Source organism: Anguilla rostrata, chromosome 5 (assembly GCF_018555375.3).
Source record: "Anguilla rostrata isolate EN2019 chromosome 5, ASM1855537v3, whole genome shotgun sequence".
Taxonomy (NCBI): Eukaryota; Metazoa; Chordata; class Actinopteri; order Anguilliformes; family Anguillidae; genus Anguilla; species Anguilla rostrata.
The window spans coordinates 27,782,861-27,810,541 of record NC_057937.1 but is presented as its reverse complement, the minus strand read 5'-3'; the positions used below and the strand labels follow the sequence as shown (position 1 = coordinate 27,810,541).

General features: G+C 42.8%; 1 long non-coding RNA gene across 1 annotated transcript in view; it reads right to left on the bottom strand.

Moving 5' to 3' along the window:
• Positions 1 to 295: 295 nt before the first annotated feature.
• The window catches only part of LOC135255029 (uncharacterized), a 32,713-nt gene continuing 5,327 nt past the window's right edge, over positions 296 to 27,681 (bottom strand). The window contains exons 2-3 of the long non-coding RNA XR_010330049.1: positions 25,975 to 26,037; positions 296 to 368 (exon numbers count right to left, since the gene is read on the bottom strand). This is a non-coding gene — a long non-coding RNA (uncharacterized LOC135255029). The remainder of the gene's footprint in view (positions 369 to 25,974; positions 26,038 to 27,681) is intronic.

Here is a 27,681-nt window from a genome sequence, read left to right as displayed (position 1 = left end):
CGTGGTTGGTACACAAAATGCATGCAGGTTTGCTAGGGGTGTAACTTAGTTACACAACCAAGTCTGCCCAGCAAACTTTATACGTTGACAGAACAGATTGGAGGAAGTATTATCACTCTACAGACCACCTGAGGTAATGTCAACATTAGCGCTGCCAGTGGATAAAAAAAATAGAAAAAATATTGAGTGGGGGGGGGGGGGGGATTTTAGTGCCGTAGCACTTGTCCCAGGTAATGTTGTTGTTTAATTCATCTGGGGTAGCCATTGGATGGTTACATTCACACTTCAAAATTCACATTGTCGTTTCCTGTTGGTGCTGAAGCTCGGTGGTTCTTGGCATTCATCTCATACATTTTGTTATAGGACTCCTGTGAATATAGAAAAAAATGTACAAGACTGTCATTTGTAGTCCTGTAAAGGATTTCCACACAAGACTTCAATGAAGCCAACAAAGTATATACTGTTGCATCAAACACCGTGTTATTATCTAGTCATTGTATGACAGATCAACTCTAGAGCTCTCCTCAACTCTGTAAAATGGAATGGCCATCCCCCAACACACAAGTGTTGCATCAAAGAATAGGCTAAAATCTCATCATTGTACACTGTATCTTAAAAAAAAACATGTTTTCAATGTACAAAAAGGCCAAGTTACTCACACATACAAAAAATTAATTATAAGTCATTAAAATAAAAAAAACTTGCAGAACCTAGGCCTGCGGTTAAAAGTATTGATATCAAAACGGGGCCAAGTTACAACAAACAATATTGGCTATCTTAGCTTACACAAATTAAACAAGCTCTATTCCAAAGCAATGCTACCCAATGTTTCCTAAATCATTTCATGTAACTTGGCCCTGTGTTTTTCCATCTTACCATCTGAAGAGAATGTGGTCGTTCTAAATTTATGTCACATCAGTGTCAGATAACAAAAATTGCCTCATGGAAGAATACATCATTCAAATGAATGCTTTAAAGGCTGACAAAAATGAAACTCCAGAAATGGTATGTGGGCGGCACGGTGGTCCTCTAGTTTCCTCCCACAGTCCAAAGACTGATAGGCTCACTGAAGACTCTAAATTGCCCATGGGTATGAGTGTGTGAGTGAACCTGTGCCCTGCGATAGATTTATGGCCTGTCCACAGTGTATTCCTGCCTCTCACCCAATGCACGCTGGGATAGGCTCCAGCACCCCCTGTGACCCTGCTCAGGATGAGCGGGTATACATAATGGATGGATAAATATTATGTATACATACTGTACATAGATAAACAGATAGATAGAATACTTTATTATCCCCATGGGACAATTTTCATTGCAGCATATAGCATACACATTAGCCGCGTTTCCACCAAAATTACCCGGAACTTTTAGTCCCAGGAACTACTTTTCAAGGAACTAAAAGGTTCCTTCAGCCCATTGTTGTCTGCGTTTCCACCGCGGTCTAAAGTCCCGCGAAGATTAGGCAAATTAGCCCAATGACGTATGAAAAAGCGAGGTTGTCGTCCGTTCATCTGTCCTATGATTTCTTCTGTAACCCCATACTACCACCGAAGTAGCCTAAATTATTTTCTAATAACCGGGACAGCCCGGTGGGGTTTATTCCACTTATATACAACGGGCTACCAACAATGACTGTATATGGTTCTTTTGTATTTATTGATTTTTATCGATTTAATCACCTGGAATTGAAATATTATTCTGCAGCCGTTTGGGCATATTTTACCGTTGCCAAGCAAAAATGTTGTTGGTAGTTGAATTTGGACCGTTGTTATGCAACAAATAGTATATAACAGGCCAATAGTCAGATTGTAACTGTTTTATAATCCTCTCAAACACATTCATTATGTTTTCATGCGAACATTCGCTTTCATGTCTTGACATCTGAAGCGACAGAATGCATTCACATTTCCAATATAACTGGCAACAACAGCAGAAAACATGCACACGTTGTAAACAATTTGCTGTTTGATTACTTTCTCATCGTCAATTCCATATAGGCAAATCGCAAAATGACAAGAATAGAACGAAAACTCGGACTTGCGTGAAAATTTAAATTAGTAGTGGTACAGCCACCGTTTGCTTTCCTTCGAAGTTACTGCTAGCCGAGCAGCGAAGTGTGCCCTCCAGATGCGAACCATGCACCATAAATTAGTCCATAGTCTTCCTGGTCTTTTCGTGGAATTGAAGAATGGCAGTAAAATGGAGTAAAATTACGGCAGTCTGAAAAAGCTAAAGGGACGATTACTAGAATTAACCTGTTATTTTACCCTGACAAAAAGTGCGGAAGGTGATTTCCAGTTTGCTTTTACTGTATCACCAATGTTAATTACACAGAACTACCGCATACCTCACATAACTGTATCAAACGTTTTGAGTCAATTACAATGGGCTAACAAAGAAAATCCGGAAGAAAATATTCAGCAACCGAATTAATCCGTTTGAATGTTTTGGTACGTAATATGCTGTCCCAGCATGAATGCTTAGCATTTTATAAAACGAATACTAAAGCAAGAAAAGAACAGAAGAGCACACATTATAATTCCAAGACGTTGGCAGGCTATAACCAAAACTAGGCTACTGCGCCGCATAACATACAAGTTTGATTTGAAGTTATTATGAAAATAAATTGGTTTGCGGCTGCATATTTTCAAACATGGCGGTTGAAAATAAACACAAAAAAATGCTGCGAGTACTCGACCAATCAGAAATGTTCAGCGCTGCAAGCTCCACCCAAAAGGTTCCTGTACTTTCGGAAAGTACTACCCCCCGAGCAAGAACTTTTTGGGGGGTAAAATAAAGCCCCAGGAACTAAATTTAGACCCTAGTTCCTGCGGTGGAAACGCGGCTATTTACAAACAGATATTTATACCAAGAAACATACAATAATTTACACTACAGAATGGTGGTGGATTGAATAGATAAACAGACAATTACAAATATTTATAATAATTAATATTAAAATATATAAATTCATATTAAATAAATATTGAATCTTACAAACCCATGCACATATGTTTTCCCCATTAATATACCATATGTTTCTCAGTCAGATGAAGTTTAGCCAAATAAGTAAAATAAGTGTAATTAATTTTACAATGTAAAATAATTTTTTAAATCTTATTTGTGAACACTATTTTCAAAACATAATAATAACAACAACAACAAAAACCACAACAACCACAACCACAGACCAACCACCACAAACCAACACAAACCAACAACCACAAACCAACAACCAACAACCAATTTTATTCATAATGTATTGTTCATACAGACAAACACTAGATTCAGACAACTGTTTTAACATATACTATATATTTTTATGATATTTAAATGTAACAGCTGAATTGCAGATCCACTATAAATGATTTGGCAATTGACACTTGACACTTTGATGTGACATAAATTTAGAACGACCACATTCTCTTCAGATGGTAAGATGGAAAAACACAGGGCCAAGTTACATGAAATGATTTAGGAAACATTGGGTAGCATTGCTTTGGAATAGAGCTTGTTTAATTTGTGTAAGCTAAGATAGCCAATATTGTTTGTTGTAACTTGGCCCCGTTTTGATATCAATACTTTTAATCGCAGGCCTAGGCTCTGCAAGTTTTTTTTATTTTAATGACTTATAATTAATTTTTTGTATGCGTGAGTAACTTGGCCTTTTTGTACGTTGAAAACGTGTTTTTTTTTTAAAGATATCATTTCTTTTTGTACTGTGTTTATTATGTGTAACTGATAATAATAATGCATATAAATGAGAGAGAACCATGGATGCACATACATACATGCAAACACACATACATTCTTGCTAAAAGAAACACAGGCCTAGATTCAGTCATTTTTCTGTTAACATGAATTACAAATAAATGGAAGTGTAATTTTTTTTTGATGGATTGTGGTACTGTAAGTGTTTTTAATGGGTTATGCTTAATTATAGGTATGGTAAAGAATGACACAAGCATGTCAAAAGAATATTTCACATATATTTGTCATTATTACATCAATAACAGACAGCTGTGTGTACACTTGCCATTGCAATATTGTGATATGGAAGAACTTTATAGGAAATGTATAAGAACTAAGAACTATAACATATTATGTAAATAGTACTGAACAGATTACATAATGCCAGAACTCCAGATGCAACAGGTTATCTTAAAAATACACATTACCCTGCACTTTTACATTTTTTATGGCAAAGTAGCATATATACATTGTATATTTACAGTATATACAATATTTGTTGCTGATTTTCTATGTAATACATACATTTTTGGCCATGTTAGTAACTGCAGTCCCATGTATGTTTTCATGTGGTTGAATATTATTTTGCTTAACCTCAATGTGTAAGGTTTGAATTGTACCTTAAGTGTTACATCTTTTCATAAAAGGCCATGTACATATCCTTTGCATTTTTTGGCCATGGTTCCAATGTAGTCTTCGTGTCATTGGCATGCACCCACTTTTTAGTTCCAGGTACTGAAAATACAGAAATATAATGTCCTGAAGAAATGTCTTGTCCTTTGTGTAAAATAATGGAGGACAGCCTGTACTTGTGTTTTCCAAAAACTATTTTGCTCCTGTGTGCTGCAGGAAACTTCACATCTTTCCGCTTTGTAATTTGTGTAACATTTCCTTGCCTTTCTGCTTTCCAAAGCATTAGCTGGACAGCAAACAATCTTCCCGTTTGACCAAAACGGTCACGTTCAACCAAGTCCTCAGATTGGCAAGAGAAACATCTGTGTCCGGCTAGTTTTGTCCAATTTTCCTTTGATTTTATTGTGTCTTCAATAGACATGTTGTGTGCACTGGGATTAAGATGGAGAGAGTAAATGTGGCCCAACTCTGACAATGACGTTAGGTGGCCACAGTCCTTACATAATCTTTCATGAGAAACATTGAAGGACAGCGAATCTGATATCTGAGGGCACTTGGCACACATTTGTGTGAGGAATTCTGCAACATCTTGCTGCTGAGGTGTATTGAAAGGTTCTCCCATAAAGTTACAAATCTCTTCAGTGCTCAAAGAAACTGAAAATGTAGTTCATCATACTTAGTTGCAAAGGTCTTGAGAACTGTTTGCTCACTGTTTTTTAGAGAGTGCTTCAATGGCTGACAATGAAGAAGACACTGTACTGTGGCATTGGCATAGCATGAGGTGAAATTAGAATTGAGCAAACCTCTCACCATGTGATCAATTATCGGGGTGCTTCGCAAAGTGGATAGGATTTGCTGGTCTTGGACAGAATTGTTGGCTTGATGCAAAAAATGCACACGGTCTTTCACTTTGTGCACTTTGTGTTTAGTACTTAAATTCTGGCTAATCCTCTCAGGGCACTGTTGAGCATTCAGTCTGCTGTACTCTGCAACAGCAGCCGGAAGTGCTGTAATGGAGGCAGGGTCAAAGTTAATCAGGTGAAGTCCACTCAAAGAAGTTACCCTGGATAGAGCAACAAAACTTTGGGCACTGGAGAAAATGGAGTTACCAAGGTCTGTCAACACTGTGTGTAGTGTCATGCCTTGGCATTTGTGAATAGTGATTGCATGGGCACCAATAACAGGGAACTGTTCTCGAACAATGTATGCTCTGTCCATGACTTCAAACTTGGAACTTGTTCTTTCAAATGTGTGTGTCACTCCATTGTTGAATGCAATAGTTATTGATTTCACAATGTGAGGATTTTCAATGTAGTAAGAAACAGCCTGAAGTTTCCCTATGGCCCCATTAATAAGACCTTTGGAAATGTCAATATTTCTCTGAAGCATCAGTTTGCAGCCTATTTTCACCCGTATAAGTTTCCAATCCTGCAGTGTGACTGCAGTCATCCTTGTAGTTGCTTAATTTCTTTGAGACAGTTTTCTTTATTTTTTGTGGGCAGTCCACACTGTCAATTTCTACAAGATGAATGTCCTCCCCAGGCATGCTATCCAGCATTGCATTTTGTATCTGATTACAGGCGTTTAGTGTGGGCATAAGGCATGTTGCGTTTGCATCTTTTCTAATCCAATTGTTTCATGTACTAAATGATCTCTTTTTTACAGGTGGAAATGTCACTTCCAGCAATGGGTATGAGTCGTGAACGCAACATAGCATGGTCACTGCTGTTTGTTGCTCCAAGTCTGGCACAATTAAGCAACTGTGCATAATCTACATCTTGCTTTTGCCTCATATTGATCGTCAGTTCATCATATGTGAACAACTGCCAAAGGTCTACGGACCCCATAGAACCAGTTTGTGTACTTCTTCTTGTGTAAGTGGGACAAAAGGTGGTTTCTCGTGCACAGGAGGAAGCTGAAGTAAGTCTCCCAAGAGAAAGATTGATTTTTCCAAACCAGCCATCATTTGCATTGGTAGTCTCAAACATTTCTGATAGACGCAGGTGAATGTGCAACAGAGTGACATTTGAAATCATTGATACCTCATCAATTATGAGGAGTTTGACATCTCTCAAGTCAGAACGAAGACAGTGAAGCACTTCATCTGAAAGGGTCCGATAAGTGGGTGTTTGTCCATGTTCTACTGGGAGCATTAGCAACCTGTGAATTGTCATGCCATTGATATTGTATGCTGCTACTCCTGTGGGAGCTGTAATAGCCACTTCCTTCTTTATTTTTTGTCTAACCCAAGCAGTGACAGTTTTTATGTCGTAACTCTTTCCAGTGCCTCTGGTGCCACTCACAAACATGCGGAGAACTGGACCGTTTGTTTCAGTTTGTGCTTCTAAAATCTGAACAATGTGGTTAAACACTTTATGCTGGTCCAGATTTAAGTTGGCAATCATGTCATCCACATCTTCATGGAGAGGTTGTGCTGCTCCATCTCTGAATTCAGCCATTGCTTCTGCAACCTGCATGGGAACAAACTGAAGTGGATTCTCAGCCCCCTCTAGATCAGAGTCATTTTCTTCAGCTTCCATTTCTTTTTGTTTTTTTTCCACAAGTTGGTTTAAGTGCTGTTCTGCTGCAGAAATTTCTTGCAGTTGATCATGGTATGACATTGCTTGTCGAAGACTATCCTTACACGTGTGGAATGCATCAACGTAGGATGTGATCCCTTGAGGAAGAAGCTCTGATGTGTCTCTCCATGGCTTGAAGAGAAGCAGAATGGCATGGAAGTAGTTTTCTGGCTGATTGTTGACATTGTAGTGGTAATGGTTGATGAGATAGGGCTTTGGTCTTTTTTTGAGGTATCCGAAGGGAAACTGATATCACGTGATGTTTTCATCTGAGGGCTTTTCTTTAACAATGTCATGCCATGCAATGAAATCATAGAGACTTGTGTCATTCATAGATTCAGGACGCTGTGGATAGTATGTGTCAGTCCAAGAAGGAAAGAAGATCTCTGTCGAGTCAGGACGTTCTTCAACAAGAGAATCAATGTCTGCCTTTGACAGTAGTCGCTGGCTTCTGATGATAGACACATCAACCCACTTGATAGTTGTGTCTGGATCCCTTTCCATGTAGAGGAATGCCAAGCAAGTTGTCTGCAGCTTCAAGTGCTCCACATTCTCTATTGGACAAGCTACGGACTGCTATGTTCCAAAGTCTGCTAGTTAAAGGCTTGTTTGAGTTGATGTCATTCATGATACCCAGTGCATAACTCTTCTCAGGCTTTGAGATGTATTTTGTAATGTAGTAGTTAAGTGCTGCTGAGTGCTCACCAATGAACTGAATATCCATATTGCCTTCCCAAGCCAGCATAAGAGCTGGATTGTAATCATTGATTCTTGCTTGTGCAAAGTCTCTGGGGAGATCATATAACCTGCTGTGAGATTTCAATGCTCTTCGTCCAGCAATCGCCACAGAAACATCTCAGATGACCATTTCTGTTTGCTGTGGTCATGGAAAACCAAATCGGCAGACAGACACCATCCCCTTCTTTTGTTTCTTTGACCTCAGACAGTATTTGTTGCACTTATGGTTCTGCCATTTTAAGACACGTTCTCTGAGTACAGGTGCTTCAAGGTCACAGTTTATCACAGGAAGCACAAGCATGTTTTGGTGTGTCAGCTACACATTTTGCATATGTTGCAAATTGGGTCCTGTATTTTTGTAGTATCAATGCTTCATTTAAGTGTGATGTGCCATGTTCCTTTGAATTTGTCAGATTTGTGGATTTGGAGAAAGGTTTGCGGATCTCTTCTATTCTGTCCATATCACCTTTCTCCAAGGCCTTCTGCAAAGAAGTGGACTTGTCATAGATAGTCAACACAGAGTAGATGTTTTTCACAAGAGTCCTTATCTGAGGGAAATGAGTGCCAAGAGTATACAAGTAACGAAAAGGTGAGTTGCAGGTGCTGTCAGACATGTAACATGTGATATGATGGCCTAGTCTGTCAGGAGAGCGGAATCCTCCATTGTTGCAATCATCAAAAGTTTTCAGAAATGTGCATGCCATGCTTTGCTTGGATCTGCAGAGGTTATTCTTTGAAGAATGTTGAGAAGATAAGGGAAGTTCAGTGCTTGTGTCAATTCGACAAATGTTGTCATTACTTAGCCACTTTTGACAATGTCTTTTTGATTTGTTTTTCCCCTCCTCATATTTGTCATCAGCCTCAGAAAACAATGGCCCAGTTTCATCATTACTTGTTGGATGCTGAATTAGTACATAAGAGAAAACATGGCCTTGTCCCTTCTCATCAATGGGAATGCAGGGAAAAGCTGCTTTGTCATAGGCTGCTTCCCAATAGTAGGACTCAGTATTACTTGTGTGTAGACTTGGGCCACATAGCACATGAGCCTTTTCATCATCATTATCCTGCGCATATGTTTGGTTTAAGATGACATGCACTTTCCTTTGCAAACCAGAAAAATCCTTAACTAATTGCCTGTTCAATTTCTTCAAGACTTGGAGTGCAAATTCAACAGAGTATGTTGCCATCATACGTTTGTCAGCAGTACTGTGGCCTTTCAAGTTCCTGAGTTAGTTGCTTGATAAAAAACTGTTTATGGAAACGAATCTGTGAACTTCGTTTTCTTGTGTATATGGTGGAGAGTTTTTTGATCCTTCGGTAAACATTCCGACTTTTGCTGTGTCGTTTTCTCTTTTGATGTTGCTTGTACTGCAGTTGTCTCCTTTGTGGATTAGCACAATATTTTTCCCATTGATCTTGAAGATTAATTTGGTAACGTTTCTGCTTCTGCTGTAGAATTGCTGCAGGATTTTCTTGATAATACTCTTGTACTTTTTTTCTCTTTGGTTCAGGATTGTTTCGGTAATGTTCCCGTACTTGTTGACATGGTTCACGGTTGAGTTGGTAATGGTCTCGAACACGCTGACGCTTTGCTTCTGGATTGTGTCGGTAGTGCTCCCGAACCTGCTGACGCTTTGCTTCTGGATTGTGTCGGTAGTGCTCCCGGACCAGCTGACGCTTTGGTTCTGGATTGTCTTGGTAGTGCTCCCGGACCTGCTGACATTTTGCTTCTGGATTTTCTTGGTAGTGCTCCCGAACCTGCTGACGCTTTGCTTCTGGATTGTGTCGGTAGTGCTCCCGGACCAGCTGACGCTTTGGTTCTGGATTGTGTCGGTAGTGTTCCCGAACCTGCTGACACTTTGCTTCTGGATTCTCTTGGTAGTGCTCCCGGACCTGCTGACGCTTTGCTTCTGGATTGTCTTGGTAGTGCTCCCGGACCTGCTGACGCTTTGCTTCTGGATTTTCTTGGTAGTGCTCCTGAACCTGCTGACGCTTTGCTTCTGGATTGTCTTGGTAGTGCTCCTGAACCTGCTGACGCTTTGCTTCTGGATTGTCTTGGTAGTGCTCCCGAACCTGCTGACGCTTTGCTTCTGGATTGTCTCGGTAGTGCTCCCGGACTTGCTGACGCTTTGCTTCTGGATTGTCTTGGTAGTGCTCCCGGACTTGCTGACGCTTTGCTTCTGGATTGTCTTGGTAGTGCCGCCGAACCTGCTGACGCTTTGCTTCTGGATTGTCTTGGTAGTGCTCTTGAACACGCTGACGCATTGCTTCTGGATTTTCTTGGTTTCTTGTTTTCGTTCTCGTTTACTCTTAGCCATAGCATTTTCTAGCGAGGTATTTTTCTATTGCTGGTCGTTCTCTGAACATCCTTTGGGATATGCATGAAATGATGGTGCCTGGCTGAGTTCTTTGGGTTTTATCTGTTCAGTAGGTTTGTAAAATGATCCATCAGTCTCAGTGTCTTTTGGTTTTGTTAAACAGGAAAAACACTTTTTCCAAAAGCTCTAAACTTTGGTTGTGGTGCTTCAGCTTGAGTAAAATCTTCCTGTTGTTCCCCTGACACAGGTGCCTGATGTGTATGTTGTTTGGGTTTCAGATGTGTTTCACCTTTAGAAGACGTGGAAAAAGAGACAACGTACGGTGGTAATGGCTCATCAGAAAAAAAGTTCTCATAGAGAGCAGGGGAAGAGCATTGTGACTGACTGATATGCTGCCATTGTGTTTGCATTTGTGAACCAGATGGAGAATGTGGCCTAGGGAAGTCTATGTCCTTCTGATGGTGTGTAATTTTTTTCCGAGTCTCATTTTCTTGATATTGTTGTGCAAGCTGCCGCTGTGTTTTACCCTCATGCTCAACGTGCTGAAATTGCCTTTGTGAATCAGCCTGAGAGAAAGAGGTGCAAGACACTTTGTGTTGTGGTCGCTGAGTTTCAGTCCTGACAAAAGAGGTATGAGACTCTGTGGGCTTTGGTCGCTGTGATTCAGTATTGAAGAAAGAGGTACGAGTTTCTGCAGGCTTTGGTCGCGGTGCATCGATATGAGATCGAGAGCCGTAAAAGCCTGAAGGCTTTACATGATGTCGTTGCACATGAACAGTTGCACGATGGTATTGTTCATGTCTTGCACATTGTGATTTTGTCTTGACTGATGCACGATAGTAGTTATGATTAGACCAAATTTGTTCCACTTTAGCTTTATGACTTTGCATGATAGAATGCGTGTTTTTTTCTTATTTTGGGAGAAATTATGTTGATCTGTAAATGTCCACCTGTGAGTGAAGAAATACAGGAGTAGTTAAAATTGGAATAGTAATGACACAAAGACAATACATTTAATACTGGATATATATTTGAGTAGCAAATGACAATGGGCATCATGTATCAAATGACTGTATGCACCATCCGGCCAAACGTTCCACAAAGTAATAGCACACCATTCCCGATCAAGCCGCTCGATTTGACATTATTGTATGTGGTGCGAAAACTCTGGGAGGAGTAAAAAAAAGTGGGTGGAATAATAATAATAATAACTAGACAATTCCTGCAGAAATTGTGAAGTGTGGTTGCCGCCAATGCAAAGTCGACTTTGTGCTGAACAGAGTGAACAGTGGTAGGTAGTTGCTATGATGTTTGAGGCGGTTGCTAGGGTGTTGTTAGGTGGTTCTATGGAGTTCTAGGTGGTTTCTATGGAATTCTAGGCGGTTGCTAGGATGTTGCTAGGTGGTTGCTATGGAGTTATAGGCGGTTGCTAGGGTGTTGCTAGGCCGTTATGGTGTTCCAGGTGGTTGCTAGGGTGTTGCTAGGTGGTTGCTAGGATGTTGCTATGTGGTTGCTATGGAGTTATAGGCGGTTGCTAGGGTGTTGCTAGGTGGTTGCTAGGAGGATGCTATGTAGTTATAGGCGGTTGCTAGGGTGTTGCTAGGCAGTTGTTATGGTTTTCCAGGTGGTTGCTAGGGTGTTGCTAGGATGTTGCTAGGTGGTTGCTATGGAGTTATAGGCGGTTGCTAGGGTGTTACTAGGCAGTTGTTATGGTGTTCCAGGTGGTTGCTAGGATGTTGCTAGGTGGTTGCTATGGAGTTATAGGCAGTTGCTAGGGTGTTGCTAGGTGGTTGCTATGGAGTTCTAGGTGGTTGCTATGGTGTTGCTAGGTGGTTGCTATAGAGTTATAGCCGGTTGCTAGGGCGTTGCTAGGCATTTGCTATGGTGTTCCAGGTGGTTGCTAGTGTGTTGTTAGGTGGTTGCTATGGAGTTCTAGGCAGTTGCTAGGGTGTTCTACGCAGTTGTTAGGGTGTTGCTAGGTCGTTGCTATGGAGATTTAGGTGGTTGCTGGGGTGTTCTAGGCGGTTGCTATGCTGTAGCTAGATGGTTGCTATGGAGTAATATGCGGTTGCTAGGGTCTTGCTAGGTGGTTGCTATGGAGTTCTAAGCAGTTGCTAGGGTGTTGCTAGGTGATTGATATGAAGTTCTACGCAGTTGTTAGGGTGTTGCTTGGTCGTTGCTATGGAGATTTAGGTGGTTGCTACGGTGTTCTAGGCGGTTGCTATGCTGTAGCTAGATGGTTGCTATGGAGTTGTCGGCGGTTGCTAGGGTGTTGCTATGAGTTCTAGGGTGTTGCTAGGCAGTTGTTATGGTGTTCCAGGTGGTTGCTAGGGTTTTGCTAGGTGGTTGCTATGGAGTTATAGCTGGTTGCTAGGGTGTTGCTAGGCATTTGTTATGGTGTTCCAGGTGGTTGGCTAGGGTGTTGCTAGATGGTTGCTATGGTGTTCCAGGTGGTTGCTAGGGTGTTGCTAGGTGGTTGCTATGGAGTTCTAGGCGGTTGCTATGGTGTTGCTAGGTGGTTGCTATAGAGTTATAGCCGGTTGCTAGGGTGTTGCTAGGCATTTGCTATGGTGTTCCAGGTGGTTGCTTGTGTGTTGTTAAGTGGTTGTTATGGAGTTCTAGGCGGTTGCTAGGGTGTTCTAGGTGGTTGTTCGGGTGTTGCTAGGGGGTTGCTATAGAGTTCTAGGTGGTTACAATGGTGTTGCTAGGTGGTTGCTAGGGTGTTGCTAGGTGGTTGCTATGGCGTTACAGCCGGTTGCTAGGGTGTTGCTAGGCATTTGCTATGGTGTTCCAGGTGGTTGCTAGTGTGTTGTTAGGTGGTTGTTATGGAGTTCTAGATGGTTACTATGGTGTTGTTAAGTGGTTGCTATGGAGTTCTAGGTGGTTGCTAGGGTGTTGCTAGGCAGTTGTTATGGTGTTCCAGGTGGTTGCTAGGGTGTTGCTAGGTGGTTGCTATGGTGTTCCAGGTGGTTGCTAGGGTGTTGCTAGGTGGTTGCTATGGTGTTGCTAGGTGGTTGCTATGGAGTTATAGCCGGTTGCTAGGGTATTCTAGGTGGTTGCTAGGATGTTGCTAGGTGGTTGCTATGGAGTTATATGTGGTTGCTAGGGTGTTGCTAGGCAGTTGTTATGGTGTTCCAGGTTGTTGCTAGGGTGTTGCTAAGTGGTTGCTATGGTGTTCCAGGTGGTCGCTAGGGTGTTGCTAGATGGTTGCTATGGTGTTCTAGGTGGTTGCTATGGTGTTGATAGGTGGTTGCTATGGAGTTATAGCCGGTTGCTAGGGTGTTGCTAGGCATTTGCTATGGTGTTCCAGGTGGTTGCTAGTGTGTTGTTAGGTGGTTGCTATGGAGTTCTAGATGGTTACTATGGTGTTGTTAAGTGGTTGCTATGGAGTTCTAGGTGGTTGCTAGGGTGTTGCTAGGCAGTTGTTATGGTGTTCCAGGTGGTTGCTAGGGTGTTGCTAGGTGGTTGCTATGGTGTTCCAGGGGGTTGCTAGGGTGTTGCTAGGTGGTTGCTATGGTGTTGCTAGGTGGTTGCTATGGAGTTATAGCCGGTTGCTAGGGTGTTCTAGGTGGTTGGTAGGGTGTTGCTAGGGGGTTGCTATGGAGTTCTAGGCGGTTGCTAGGTTTTTACTGAGTCCAATGACGCGACCCCCAGTTCTTTATGACAAACGGTTGAAAAGTTATGAAATATCAAACATCGGCCAATCAGGAAGCGGGGCAAGGCTGATCTCCACCAATGGACAAAGGACTCTCTACCATGTCCAATGAGGCATTGCACAATTTGTGGGCAATTTTTCCCTATAGAGATGAATGGCAGAATGTTCAAATCTAGAGAGAGACCAGAGTACTGCTGCTAGAAGACAGGGCATTGTGACATCACAAGGGTGAGAAGACAGAGCATTGTGACATCACAACGGTGAACATTCCGCCATTCATTCCCTATGGGGAAAAATTGCCCACAAAAATTCAAATTTTTCAAAAACCGTGCAACCAATCTTTCCACAAAGTAATAGCACACCATTCCCGCCGCTCGATTTGACATATTGCACGTGTATGTGGTGCGAAAATTCTGGGAAGAGTAGCGGTCCCAAAAATGGGCGGAATAATAATAAATAAATAAATAATATGTGCAATAATAATAGTGTGTTTGCCTAAGGCAACCACACTAATAATATGTGCAATAATAGTAGTGTGCTTGCCTAAGGCAACCACACTAACTAGACAATTCCTGCAGAAATTGTGAAGTGTGGTTGCCGCCAACGCAAAGTCGACTTTGCGCTGAACGGAGTGAACAGGTTCTGTAGCATGAGCAGAGACATAGTATGGTATACATGATATAACATCACGGCAACAAGTTCATTTGCAACACACGTATTCAGAGCTAAATTAACCCTTCATGAATACTTGATCAGTGTTTTACTCACGGTATGCTGTGACGAGTGACGGCGAATCACAAAGCTAGCTGGCCAGTTCAGAGGGTCTTGGAAAAACCCTATATCTACACTGCGCGACCGCACCATTTTAAAAAGCAAGACAGGGCTAGGGTTAGTTGAGGGTTAGTTAGGTGGTTGCTATGGAGTTCTAGGTGGTTGCTAGGGTGTTGGTAGGTGGTTGCTATGGAGTTATAGCCGGTTGCTAGGGTGTTGCTAGGCATTTGCTATGGAGTTATAGGCGGTTGCTAGGGTGTTTATAGGTGGTTGCTATGGAGTTCTAGGTGGTTGCTAGGATGTTGCTAGGGGGTTGCTAGGGTATTCTAAGTGGTTGCTAGGATGTTGCTAGGTGGTTGCTATGGAGTTATAGGCGGTTGCTAGGGTGTTGCTAGGCAGTTGTTATGGTGTTCCAGGTGGTTTTTAGGGTGTTGCTAGGTGGATGCTATGAAGTTCTAGGTGGTTACTATGGTGTTGCTAGGTGGTTGCTATGGAGTTACAGCCGGTGGCTAGAGTGTTCCTAGGCAGTTGTTATGGTGTTCCAGGTTGTTGCTAGGGTGTTGCTAGGTGGTTGCTATGGTGTTCCAGGTGGTTGCTAGGGTGTTGCTAGGTGGTTGCTATGGAATTCTAGGTGGTTGCTATGGTGTTGCTAGGTGGATGCTAAGGAGTTCTAGGTGGTTGCTAGGGTGTTCTAGGTGGTTGCTAGGGTGTTGCTAGGTGGTTGCTATGGAGTTATAGGCGGTTGCTAGGGTGTTGCTAGGCAGTTGTTATGGTGTTCCAGGTTGTTGCTAGGTGTTGCTAGGTGGTTGCTATGGTGTTCCAGGTGGTTGCTAGTGTGTTGTTAGGTGGTTGCTATGGAGTTCTAGGCGGTTGCTACGGTGTTCTAGGTGGTTGCCAGGGTGTTGCTAGGGGGTTGCTATGGTGTTCCAGGTGGTTGCTAGGGTTTGCTAGGTGGTTGCTATGGAGTTATAGCCGGTTGCTAGGTGTTCTAGGTGGTTGGTAGGGTGTTGCTAGGGGGTTGCTATGGAGTTCTAGGCGGTTGCTAGGTTTTTACTGAGTCCAATGACGCGACCCCCAGTTCTTTATGACAAACGGTTGAAAAGTTATGAAATATCAAACATCGGCCAATCAGGAAGCGGGGCAAGGCTGATCTCCACCAATGGACAAAGGACTCTCTACCATGTCCAATGAGGCATTGCACAATTTGTGGGCAATTTTTCCCTATAGAGATGAATGGCAGAATGTTCAAATCTAGAGAGAGACCAGAGTACTGCTGCTAGAAGACAGGGCATTGTGACATCACAAGGGTGAGAAGACAGAGCATTGTGACATCACAACGGTGAACATTCCGCCATTCATTCCCTATGGGGAAAAATTGCCCACAAAAATTCAAATTTTTCAAAAACCGTGCAACCAATCTTTCCACAAAGTAATAGCACACCATTCCCGCCGCTCGATTTGACATATTGCACGTGTATGTGGTGCGAAAATTCTGGGAAGAGTAGCGGTCCCAAAAATGGGCGGAATAATAATAAATAAATAAATAATATGTGCAATAATAATAGTGTGTTTGTCTAAGGCAACCACACTAATAATATGTGCAATAATAGTAGTGTGCTTGCCTAAGGCAACCACACTAACTAGACAATTCCTGCAGAAATTGTGAAGTGTGGTTGCCGCCAACGCAAAGTCGACTTTGCGCTGAACGGAGTGAACAGGTTCTGTAGCATGAGCAGAGACATAGTATGGTATACATGATATAACATCACGGCAACAAGTTCATTTGCAACACACGTATTCAGAGCTAAATTAACCCTTCATGAATACTTGATCAGTGTTTTACTCACGGTATGCTGTGACGAGTGACGGCGAATCACAAAGCTAGCTGGCCAGTTCAGAGGGTCTTGGAAAAACCCTATATCTACACTGCGCGACCGCACCATTTTAAAAAGCAAGACAGGGCTAGGGTTAGTTGAGGGTTAGTTAGGTGGTTGCTATGGAGTTCTAGGTGGTTGCTAGGGTGTTGGTAGGTGGTTGCTATGGAGTTATAGCCGGTTGCTAGGGTGTTGCTAGGCATTTGCTATGGAGTTATAGGCGGTTGCTAGGGTGTTTATAGGTGGTTGCTATGGAGTTCTAGGTGGTTGCTAGGATGTTGCTAGGGGGTTGCTAGGGTATTCTAAGTGGTTGCTAGGATGTTGCTAGGTGGTTGCTATGGAGTTATAGGCGGTTGCTAGGGTGTTGCTAGGCAGTTGTTATGGTGTTCCAGGTGGTTTTTAGGGTGTTGCTAGGTGGATGCTATGAAGTTCTAGGTGGTTACTATGGTGTTGCTAGGTGGTTGCTATGGAGTTACAGCCGGTGGCTAGAGTGTTCCTAGGCAGTTGTTATGGTGTTCCAGGTTGTTGCTAGGGTGTTGCTAGGTGGTTGCTATGGTGTTCCAGGTGGTTGCTAGGGTGTTGCTAGGTGGTTGCTATGGAATTCTAGGTGGTTGCTATGGTGTTGCTAGGTGGATGCTAAGGAGTTCTAGGTGGTTGCTAGGGTGTTCTAGGTGGTTGCTAGGGTGTTGCTAGGTGGTTGCTATGGAGTTATAGGCGGTTGCTAGGGTGTTGCTAGGCAGTTGTTATGGTGTTCCAGGTTGTTGCTAGGGTGTTGCTAGGTGGTTGCTATGGTGTTCCAGGTGGTTGCTAGTGTGTTGTTAGGTGGTTGCTATGGAGTTCTAGGCGGTTGCTACGGTGTTCTAGGTGGTTGCCAGGGTGTTGCTAGGGGGTTGCTATGGTGTTCCAGGTGGTTGCTAGGGTGTTGCTAGGTGGTTGCTATGGAGTTATAGCCGGTTGCTAGGGTGTTCTAGGTGGTTGGTAGGGTGTTGCTAGGGGGTTGCTATGGAGTTCTAGGCGGTTGCTAGGTTTTTACTGAGTCCAATGACGCGACCCCCAGTTCTTTATGACAAACGGTTGAAAAGTTATGAAATATCAAACATCGGCCAATCAGGAAGCGGGGCAAGGCTGATCTCCACCAATGGACAAAGGACTCTCTACCATGTCCAATGAGGCATTGCACAATTTGTGGGCAATTTTTCCCTATAGAGATGAATGGCAGAATGTTCAAATCTAGAGAGAGACCAGAGTACTGCTGCTAGAAGACAGGGCATTGTGACATCACAAGGGTGAGAAGACAGAGCATTGTGACATCACAACGGTGAACATTCCGCCATTCATTCCCTATGGGGAAAAATTGCCCACAAAAATTCAAATTTTTCAAAAACCGTGCAACCAATCTTTCCACAAAGTAATAGCACACCATTCCCGCCGCTCGATTTGACATATTGCACGTGTATGTGGTGCGAAAATTCTGGGAAGAGTAGCGGTCCCAAAAATGGGCGGAATAATAATAAATAAATAAATAATATGTGCAATAATAATAGTGTGTTTGCCTAAGGCAACCACACTAATAATATGTGCAATAATAGTAGTGTGCTTGCCTAAGGCAACCACACTAACTAGACAATTCCTGCAGAAATTGTGAAGTGTGGTTGCCGCCAACGCAAAGTCGACTTTGCGCTGAACGGAGTGAACAGGTTCTGTAGCATGAGCAGAGACATAGTATGGTATACATGATATAACATCACGGCAACAAGTTCATTTGCAACACACGTATTCAGAGCTAAATTAACCCTTCATGAATACTTGATCAGTGTTTTACTCACGGTATGCTGTGACGAGTGACGGCGAATCACAAAGCTAGCTGGCCAGTTCAGAGGGTCTTGGAAAAACCCTATATCTACACTGCGCGACCGCACCATTTTAAAAAGCAAGACAGGGCTAGGTTAGTTGAGGGTTAGTTAGGTGGTTGCTATGGAGTTCTAGGTGGTTGCTAGGGTGTTGGTAGGTGGTTGCTATGGAGTTATAGCCGGTTGCTAGGGTGTTGCTAGGCATTTGCTATGGAGTTATAGGCGGTTGCTAGGGTGTTTATAGGTGGTTGCTATGGAGTTCTAGGTGGTTGCTAGGATGTTTCTAGGGGGTTGCTAGGGTATTCTAAGTGGTTGCTAGGATGTTGCTAGGTGGTTGCTATGGAGTTATAGGCGGTTGCTAGGGTGTTGCTAGGCAGTTGTTATGGTGTTCCAGGTGGTTTTTAGGGTGTTGCTAGGTGGATGCTATGAAGTTCTAGGTGGTTACTATGGTGTTGCTAGGTGGTTGCTATGGAGTTACAGCCGGTGGCTAGAGTGTTCCTAGGCAGTTGTTATGGTGTTCCAGGTTGTTGCTAGGGTGTTGCTAGGTGGTTGCTATGGTGTTCCAGGTGGTTGCTAGGGTGTTGCTAGGTGGTTGCTATGGAATTCTAGGTGGTTGCTATGGTGTTGCTAGGTGGATGCTAAGGAGTTCTAGGTGGTTGCTAGGGTGTTCTAGGTGGTTGCTAGGGTGTTGCTAGGTGGTTGCTATGGAGTTATAGGCGGTTGCTAGGGTGTTGCTAGGCAGTTGTTATGGTGTTCCAGGTTGTTGCTAGGGTGTTGCTAGGTGGTTGCTATGGTGTTCCAGGTGGTTGCTAGTGTGTTGTTAGGTGGTTGCTATGGAGTTCTAGGCGGTTGCTACGGTGTTCTAGGTGGTTGCCAGGGTGTTGCTAGGCATTTGCTATGGTGTTCCAGGTGGTTGCTAGGGTGTTGCTAGGTGGTTGCTATGGAGTTATAGCCGGTTGCTAGGGTGTTCTAGGTGGTTGCTAGGGTGTTGCTAGGTCGTTGCTATGAAGTTACAGGCGGTTGCTAGGATGTTGCTAGGGGGTTGCTATGGAGTTCTAGGCAGTTGCTAGGTCTTTACTGAGTCCAATGACGCGACCCATAATTCTCTATGACAAACGGTTCAAAAGTTATGAAATATCAAACATCGGCCAATCAGGAATGGGGGCGAGGCTGATCTACACCAATGGACAATGGACTCTCTACCATGTCCAATGAGGCATTGCACAATTTGTGGGCAATTTGTCCCCATAGAGATGAATGGCAGAATGTTCAAATCTAGAGAGAGACCAGAGTACTGCTGCTAGAAAACAGAGCATTGTGACATCACAAAGGTGAGAAGACAGCATTGTGACATCACAAGGGTGAACATTCCGCCATTCATTCTCTATGGGAAAAATTTCCCAAAAAATGTCAAATTTCTCAAAAACTGTCCACCCAAACTTTCCACAAAGTAAAAGCCCACCATTCCCGATCAAGCCGCTCGATTTGACATATTGCACGTGTATGTGGTGCGAAAACTCTGGGAGGAGTATCTGCTAGGGCATTCTAGGTGGTTGCTAGGATGTTGCTAGGTGGTTGCTATGGAGTTATAGGCGGTTGCTAGGGTGTTGCTAGGCAGTTGTTATGGTGTTCCAGGTGGTTGCTAGGTTGTTGTGCTTGATGTGACTTTTTTTGGGAAATTTTAGAGAATGAATGGCGGAATGTTCACCCTTGTGATGTCATAATGCTGTCTTCTCACCTTTGTGATGTCACAATGCTCTGTTTTCTAGCAGCAGTACTCTGGTCTCTCTCTAGATTTGAACATTCTGCCATTCATCTCTATGGGGAAAAATTGCCCACAAATTGTGCAATGCATCATTGGACATGGTAGAGAGTCCTTTGTCGATTGGTGGAGATAAGCCTCGCCCCCCTTCCTGATTGGCCGATGTTTGATATTTCATAACTTGGACTCAGTAAAGACCTAGCAACTGCCTAGAACTCCATAGCAACCCCCTAGCAACATCCTAGCAACCGCCTGTAACTCCATAGCAATGACCTAGCAACACCATAGCAAGGACCTAGAACAACCTAGCAACCCCCTAGCAACACCCTAGCAACTACCTAGAACTGCATAGCAACCACCTAGCAACACCCTAGCAACTACCTAGAAGTCCATAGCAACCACCTAGCAACACCCTAGCAACCACCAGGAACACCATAGCAACTGCTTAGAACCCCGTAGCAACCACCTAGAAAACCCTAGTAAGCTCCTATAACTCCATAGCAACCACCTAGCAACATCCTAGCAACCACCTAGCGATACCCTAGCAACCACCTGGAACAGCATAACAAATGCATACCAACACCCTAGCAACCGGCTATAACTCCATAGCAACCACTTAGCAACACCATAGCAACCACCTTGCAAAACCCTAGCAACCACGGAGAATACCATAGCAACCACCTTGCAAGACCCTATCAACCACCTAGAATACCCTAGCAACCACCTGGATCACCATAACAATTGCCTAGCAACACCTTAGGAACCGCCTATAACTCCATAGCAACCACCTAGCAACATCCTAGCAACCACCAAAAATACTCTAGCAACCGCCTATAACTCCATAGCAAATGCCTAGCAACACCCTAGCAACCGCCTTGAACTCCATAGCAACCACCTAGCAACACCATAGCAACCACCTAGAACTCCATAGCAACCACCTAACAACACCCTAGCAACCACCTAGAATACCCTAGCAACCACCTAGCAACACTCTAGCAACCACCTGGAACACCATATCCGCCTAGCAACACCCTAGCAACCGCCTATAACTCCATTGCAACCACCTAGCAACATCCTAGCAACCACCTAGAATACCCTAGCAACCACCTAGCAACACCCTAGCAAAAGCCTATAACTCCATAGCAACCACCTAGCAACATCTTAGCAACCACCTAGCAACACAATAGCAACTACCTAGCAACATCTTAGCAACCACCTAGAGCTCCATAGCAACCACCTGGAACTCCATTGCAACCACCTAGCACCACCCTAGCAACCACCTGGAACACCATAACCGCCTAGCAACACCCTAGCAACCGCCTATAACTCCATTGCAACCACCTAGCAACATCCTAGCAACCACCTAGAATACCCTAGCAACCACCTAGCAACACCCTAGCAAAAGCCTATAACTCCATAGCAACCACCTAGCAACATCTTAGCAACCACCTAGCAACACAATAGCAACCACCTAGCAACATCTTAGCAACCACCTAGAGCTCCATAGCAACCACCTGGAACTCCATTGCAACCACCTAGCACCACCCTAGCAACCACCTGGAACACCATATCAACCACCTAGCAACATCCTAGCAACTGCCTTGAACTCCATAGCAACCACCTAGAACCCCCTAGCAACCGCCTAGAATTCCATAGCAACTGCCTAGAACTCCATAGAATCACCTAGCAACACCCTAGCAACCGCCTCAAACTCTATTGCAACCACCTAGCAACACCCTAGACACCACCTAAACACCATAGTCACCACCAGAACATCATAGCAACTACCTACTACTGTTCACTCTGTTCAGCACAAAGTCAACTTTGCATTGGCGGCAACCACACTTCACAATTTCTGTAGGAACTGTCTAGTTATTATTATTATTATTATTATTATACCAGAATATGTGCGTTAATCAAACAATACTACAGTAATGAAACTATGCTAACTTAAAGTGAAGTGAATATTATTACATTTTTCTGTGCTGCACCCTGTGTAGTTACAAACTGGAAATGCAACAAACCATAAAGTGTCAATGACAACCATGGGTTGATTTAAGGTGATAAGCAACAAAGATATAATTTCTATACTGGAATTCCAGTTTCAGTACAGCAGTCAAACACACATAATGAAAGTAAAAGCAGAGAATGCCAGTTAATCTATTAATGCAAGGAATGTGACTACTGGTTAAGAAAATTGGCTTTTTATGATATACTGTAACTGGGTGCAGAATGCAGGTATCCCAGGCCTATTGTTGCTTTAGTAAGAGTAAAACCAAGTCTGTGCCTGAGGAAATGTGCCAATATATAATAAAAATGTACTTACTGTACCTTAGGTGAGAACGCTGTAGAAGATAGTCATTATGTAGAAAGTATTTGTGGTTGAGTGAGCAGAGCCACAACAGTGCAGATTCTTAGCCTAATATTAATAAAGCATACAGAGTAGTTTACAATAGCGTAATTGTAACAAGCATTATATCTGGTCCTTCTTCAAGGATGTGCACCTGGTGTTTTCAAAATGTTATCAGCCAGTGTGGGCCTGGAAATACCCCAGCTTTGATCAAGTAGGCTAAATGTAATCTTCAAGTTGTACTGTTTCATGCAAGTAAGAAGGAACCTGCAGTGTGCTGTTAAATTATGATGTCACACTGTCCACCTGTGGTGTGAAATCTGAAGAATCAGCTTAATATAATGTGGAGTGTTCATGTAGGCCTATATTCCATTACACGGGAACACGGGTTCAGTAAGGTAAGGTACAAGGTACAAGGTACAAGGTACAAGTAAGGTATTCCATACAGAACTTCGTCTCACTGTATGAATAATAATAATAATAATAATAATAATAATAATAATAATAATAATAATGTAATTATCGTCAGTACTTGCAGTATTCAACAAGAATTGAATGCCTATGCCCATACGGAAGCATTCATGTTTTCAAAATGTCCATAAAAGCTGAATGAGGGTAGGTGGGCAGCTGAAGGCCGTCGTGGTAGTAAAAATATGAAACAGGAAAGAGCAATATCATCATTGTGTAAAGAGAAATGATTTTGTAGCACAGTGTATAATTTGAGTTCACTTGACATAGCGTAATATAGGCTGTATCAGATAAAAGCATGTAGATCGTCATTTGGATAGTGACTGGTCGTGAATTAATCTAATCGCTTATTGGTGCACAGCACAAGTCTGATCTGACTACAGCTTGCATGCTGGTTTTTTTTTTGTTTGTTTGTTTTGTAGCAAGGCAGTCGCTCAGGATATTGTAGGAAGAAATGTGACGATACGAGTCACAGCGAGAACGTTTAGGGAAATGGATTTCATGTGAAGTGCGTGATCAACGGGTCCTGACGCTACAAGAATGCCGGTAAGCAGCAATCTCGGCGGCTAGCCGTTTTCGATGTGAAAATGATCATGTTTTTGTTGTAGCTTTTTAAAGAAATTTTCGGACAAAGTAGGCAGCTAGCATTTGGGTAGGAATTATAGCTAGATGGTGTCGTTATGGAATTGTTTACGTTTGGTGAATTAGTGTAATGTTAGATTGTAGGAATTGTGTGAAATGCACTCAATGGCACCTGGCTGAGACAACACGGATTTTTTGATCAGATAATTTGTAGTATTGTCAGAAGGTATAGTTGATACCTGTAGACCAGCCTATACGTAAATCAGTTGGAGTTTAGGTATTACAATAAATATAGGTTAGGTGGGTGAACTTCATGATCGGTGACGAGAAAGGAACGATCGTGTTCGTTTCCGTCCCCGTTATTACTCCGTGAGAATGAACATTTTGTCAGCTAGGTGGCTAACCTCAAAGTTAGGGCAGTAGCTGGTTTAGACTTACTGTAGTTAGCCTTGGTAGGCTATAGTTGATGTTACTTGGTAGCTAGCTAGTATTGTTCAGTATTTGTAGTTTTAAATTATAATTAGCCTAGAAGTTGACATCACAGAGCGTTGTGCACGGTTGGCATCTGGTTTAATGAAGCTGAGCTAAGTAGCTGGCCAGCTGTACAATATGAATGAAAGCATTCTGGCTAATGCCGGTAAGCAGCAATCTCGGCGGCTAGCCGTTTTCGATGTGAAAATGACCATGTTTTTGTTGTAGCTTTTTAAAGAAATTTTCGGACAAAGTAGGCAGCTAGCATTTTGGGTAGGAATTGTAGCTAGATGGTTTCGTTATGGAATTGTTTACGTTTGGTGAATTAGTGTAATGTTAGATTGTAGGAATTGTGTGAAATGCACTCAATGGCACCTGGCTGAGACAACACGGATTTTTTGATCAGATAATTTGTAGTATTGTCAGAAGGTATAGTTGATACCTGTAGACCAGCCTATATGTAAATCAGTTGGAGTTTAGGTATTACAATTAATATAGGTTAGGTGGGTGAATTTCATGATCGGTGACGAGAAAGGAACGATCGCGTTCGTTTCCGTCCCCGTTATTACTCCGCGAGAATGAACATTTTGTCAGCTAGGTGGTTAACCTCAACGTTACGGCAATAGCTGGCTTAGACGTACTGTAGTTAGCCTTGGTAGGCTATAGTTGATGTTACTGGGTAGCTAGCTAGTATTGTTCAGTATTTGTAGTTTTAATTTTCTTGAAAGAATTGAGGAAACATTGGGTAGCATTGCTTTGGAATACATCTTATTTAATTTCCGTGAGGCAAGATAGCCTATATTGTTTGTAGTACCGTAACTTGGCGTCATGAGTGAGTTTTGGTAAAGGAAACAGACGCGTAAGAAAACGTTAGTGTAAAAGAGGAAATTATCTGCCTGAGGGCCAGGCGGGATTCGATCCTTCAACCGGAGGTTTACCAGTCTGTGACTTTGTTAGTGCAGCACCATGACATAGCTATGTAATGCGTGAAATATCATTAGCAAACCTGTCCGTGGTTTTAAAGAAGAACACAGGCCAGTAAGCACAGAAGAGCTCCCGTTGAATCCATATGGCTTTGCAATATTGTAGCGTGTTAATAACGGAACGTGCAGACGGTACGTCATAATGCAGTGTATAAGTTCGGTGAACGGCGGGTTGATATGGTGCAAAAGCAATAATTGAGAAGTAGTAGACAATTATTAGTGAGGGTAATAGCAGGTTAAAGAAACATGTTCTTAGCTGGGTTTGAACCTACGAGCCCATGTTCCCAAGACTGTAACCTTGCCCACTAGTCCACAGGCAGACTAGCTGTTTCAGCTCGAAATGTTTCAGAGTAAAAAGATATATGGGTATTTTGCGTGTGTATGCAAGTTTTTGATTGGGTCGTGTAGGTGAAGATTTGGCTGGTGTCGGTAAAATGTCCAATGGGGAGACATGTTGTTAGTGGGATAGGCGGCAGGAAAAATAAGAATGAGAAGAAGAAAGAGAAGGAGAAAACGCAAAATCCCCTTAGTTTGGGGCTTTATTGTGTGGACATGTGAAGTTGTTTATGAAATATGTCTGTTGAAATGGGGCCAGAATGTACAGAATTTAATGTTTTTAATGGCTGAGCGTCTGTGGCTGTTGTGGTTATTTCTGTGGGGAACCCTGAGAAGTGCCAAACTCTCGGTGCTGTATAGCCTAGGTACGGGGCATGCCCCTGCCAAGGCGTAACTTGGCGGGATGGCATACCTGCCATCCCAATGACTAAAATATCTGGACAACCCTTGGTCTTGGGCTGTTTTTCATTGTTTGGGCTTGGCCCTATTGTTCAGTGAAGGCAAATTTTAATGCTACAGCCTAAAATCACATTCTGGGAACCACTGATCGATTCATTGTATAACAGGTCAACAGAGGTATCACTGTCCTCATAACTCAGTACAGTGGAATGCCCATTCCACAGCACACAAGTGCTGTTTCAAACACGAGACTATAATCTAGTCATTGTATGACAGGTCAATGGAGGTAGCACTGTCCTCATAACTCAGCATCATTCAACAGGCTAACAATAGACATTAGAGTATATTCATGAGAAGTATAGATCTCATAAAACCAGCCCAGTATCATGCATAACCCCCCACAATTTATATCATCTAGCCAATGTTAGGAAGGGAAAAACACTCAAACATACCTTCTCATTCTCTGGTGAGGATGAATTTGACAGTACTGATATAGTACTGGCAGTATAAGATTCCTGTAAAGGTACAGAGGATAATGTTCTAAAGCAAATGTGAAAACATGGCAATCAAACTAAGAATCCATGTAGTTAACTATGATCATTTGTCTGGCAGTTATCCTCCAGAAGTGGAAGGACCAAAATTTCAGCAAAATTTTGCCCGACACATTCAGCACTTGAGGACATACATGAAAGAATTTAATCAAATAAAATATTGTCAGATGTCAAATCTTTTTCATGTAGAAATAGGGCCTACATCAAACCAAGGGCGCAAAAACATCTGAATGCCAAATCATGCTGACTTTGACAGTATACAAATTTACCTTTAAATGCCATGGCCAAGAGGAATCCCCATATTTGTGTTATGTCCTCACATGGAGATATTGTTTTAATGGCAAATAAGCACAAATGTGGCTTTCCTTCCACAATTATTTTCTTCATGTTGCAGTTTGGATTTACGTGATGATCATTCACACGTTTTCAGAGTGATCCATCCTCTTTTGAAGCTTCTATGCTAGAAGAAATATATTTGGCAAAGAGTAAGGATCTATGCAAATTCCTTGATGCAGAGCTGCAGTGAAATCAATTATGTAAAAAAAATAGCACATATTTTATGCTCCCATATTTACTGCAAGGGATCTTACTTTTTAACTTACGTCCAGTCATACTGAAAAACAATAATTCATTATGTGCTCACCCACTGTCTTGGTTTCATAATTTAAATCAGTTATATTTCATTTAACATAATCACTACATTGATGTGTTCGCAAATTTCCTGTTAGGCTTTTTTGTGCTTGCTCAGGGGTTAGGCTACTTAGGCTAGTTACTATTCAGTAACAACATGAAGATTTCTTCAGCTTACTTTTAAAGGGGTTGATGAATTTTCTTCCAACAAGGGCTTTTCTCTTGGGGCGATTATCTATGGCATCAGCTGTCTTCTTCATTTTGACATGTCTGCTGCAGTATTTTCAGAGACAACAATGAATATTAGCAGGGATTCTCCAATAATAACAACAAATATAGCTGCGAGCAGCAATGGCGGGGCCAAGCACGAATGGGGCGCCTGGCCGACAAGCAGCCGGAGGATCCCCTGAAGACGACACCAGTCCGTCGCAGGGAGAACGGCACAACCATTCTGCAAAGTTTTGTAAAAATCGACCAGTCGGTTATAGGGGCCGCAATAGACTTCCATGGCAGAAAGCATTTGAAGCATTTGTCAAAACAGTTTAATTTGTGGAAGATCACAGCCCTAGGACACAAGATGAGCACAGTGCACAATGGCTACTTGGACCTACATTGTCTCGGGAACCCAGAGCCCACCTCTGCATGTGCCTGCCCCCATGAAAATTAGGAGATCTTGGCTCATCGCTGACAAACTCACCAGCACAAACCTGTGGCCCCTACCTCAGCACTACCAGTTCGGCCTGTGATCACTTTAGGCCTGGAGGTGTTCTGCTCAGCAGTGCCTGTCCTGGCAGCATCACCAAGATTCCTGAAGGCCCCTATGTCATGTATGGCCAACTCACCAGCACCGCTCTGGAACCCAGACTAAACACGGTCTGATCCAGTGTTCCCATTTGGTTGACTGGAGATCCCTCCCTGGTTGTAGTCATTTTTGCCAGCGCCACCTGCAGCCTGCAAGCCCCTGACACTACATGGCCT